Source organism: Rhagoletis zephyria, unplaced genomic scaffold, assembly GCF_001687245.7.
Source record: "Rhagoletis zephyria isolate East Lansing unplaced genomic scaffold, Rhagoletis_zephyria_1.1 Rzeph_scaffold_00603, whole genome shotgun sequence".
NCBI classification, from domain to species: Eukaryota; Metazoa; Arthropoda; class Insecta; order Diptera; family Tephritidae; genus Rhagoletis; species Rhagoletis zephyria.
Window position 1 is genome coordinate 167,651 of NW_016157687.1, and position 2,251 is coordinate 169,901.

Here is a 2,251-nt window from a genome sequence, read left to right on the forward strand (position 1 = left end):
ACTATTGCAAAAACGTGCTTCCAAGTGGTGCTGAAGTCGAGCTATTACTAAAAATAGCCAAGTGAGAAAAGGGGCCGTGAAGGTCAGATTAAATCGACCTGTTGCACCATTGAGTATATCGACGGTCCTGCGTTGCAATTGGCCCAATGGCTGTGATTTTCCAATATTATTATGCGTTCAAACTTTTAAGGTATTTCGTCTAAAACAAGTATATGTATTTCTGTAGAACAATGATTCGCACCCATTTTGAAATTGCCACCTACTATACTGTAAAGTTTCTAGGACATTCACTATAGAACCGGGTCATTGTTGCCGCCAGGGAGTGAAGAGAAAAAAATGTATTTCGCTTTGCGAATAACCGTGCTATGAAATGCCGCACAACTGGAGAATTTCAAGAACGGATATAACACTTTCCTTAGGTTATTTAAAGCGGAAAATGACCACCAAACCTTAATCTTACCAGACAAATGGGCCAATGAAAATCGTAAACGTGAATTGTTGGTGAAACTTTTGGACCAAAAAGTTTCAATAAAATATATAAAAATTTTGGGCGGGACGAAGTTCGCCGGGTCTGCTAGTAATATTATAAATCCGAAAGTGAGTTTGTTTGTTTGCTTTGCTTTCACGCCTTAACTACTCAACCGATCATCATGAAATTTTGTATACTGCTGTCATTTAGCCCAACTTAAAAGATAGGATAAATTTAATCTCGATTAGACAAGGGGGCGTAGCATCTCCCATACAAACGGAATTTTTCATACAGCATTTCTCAGGAAATATTATTGATATATTACTGGAACTTGATACGGAGATATATAAAATCATTATCCACTCATGGATGAGGGCTGAATATATTTTTAAAAGGGTTGCCACCTGTTTGAAAAGTCAAATTTAAATTGGTTATGCGCAACCTATCTGAAGAATTAAAATGTGGTTGTCTAACGAAATATTGTTAAAAAACCTTTGGTTTGAGAGTTTTGTATAATATTTAAGTCTTTCACAAGGGTTGCCACATTTTTAAAAACTAAATTCAATTAGTTTAATTTAAATATCACAGTATAAGGCGCGCAATGGTTCTGGTGGTTGATTTATCGGTAGTGACTTGAAATTTACCACTGTACAACTCAACCCTGGTGCCTCAGAATGAAGCTTTAACGCATAATAATACTGGCATATCACGTCCATAACTGGCATAACACATAAGAGTTCGATATACTCAATGGCGCAACCGGTCGATTTAATTTGACATTAACGGCACCTTTTCTAACTTGGCGTTTATTCGTAATGACTCCAACGCTATCTGGCAGCCCGTTTTGGCAATAGTATTGCCTTTACCATTACCAATAAATATTTTGAAGTGGATGATAAATAAAATTTTTAGTAACAACTTCACTACAGCGCCAACTGGCGGGTGAAGTTTTGAAACTACACTCTCCAGAGAGCCACTCAAAAGTACATAATAAACTTCGTTAAAATCGGTCCGGGCATTTAGAAGGATTGCACTCACCAACACACAGACACAAGAATTATATATAAACTTTTTTGCGGTGCCATGACCCCTTTTCAAATAGCCCATTTTTCTCCATGAGTATAAGATTGATTTCATATATTGCCGTACCAAGTTCCAGTGTTCTACCGTGAACACTTCCAGAGATATGCAGTATGGAAAATCGGTTTGTATGGGAAGTGCCACGCTCCTTCATGTATCAAAATTTTTAGCCTATAACCATCCTTGGGACGTCTGAAGAAGGTATCCGAAATTTCAAAAAAATCGGTTCGGCCGTTCTCGAGCTTTGCGAACACATAAAAAACGGCTTTCAAAATATATATTGTTGTAGAAGATTGGTATGAATCTAAATGGTTTTGAATGAATGAAAAAGGTTGCCAACTGTTTAAAAATTTAAATTCAAACTACTCAATAATTTAAATGAATTATTAAAATATGGGTGTCAATTGAAATGGTCTTGAGAGGGCTTAATTTCAAAACTACATGTAAGAGGTTTCTTCTTCTTCTTATTTGGCGCTGTAACCGCCTAAGCGATTTTGGCCGAGTCCAAAACAGCACGCCAGTCATTTCTCTTCTGTGCTAACTGACGCCAATTGAAAATGCCAAGTGAAGCCAAGTCCTTCTCCACCTGGTCTTTCCAACGCAGAGGAGGCCTTCCTCTTCCTCTGTTACCAGCATCGCGGCCCGCGTTGAATATTTTCAGAGCAGGAGCGTTTCTGTCCATCCGAACGACATGGCCAAGCC

At 38.1% G+C, this 2,251-nt stretch overlaps 1 long non-coding RNA gene across 1 annotated transcript in view; it reads right to left on the bottom strand.

The window, feature by feature from the left end:
- LOC108360668 (uncharacterized) overlaps positions 1-2,251 on the bottom strand; it is an 8,615-nt gene that overhangs the window by 1,801 nt on the left and 4,563 nt on the right. The gene's annotated exons all lie outside the window — the stretch shown is intronic.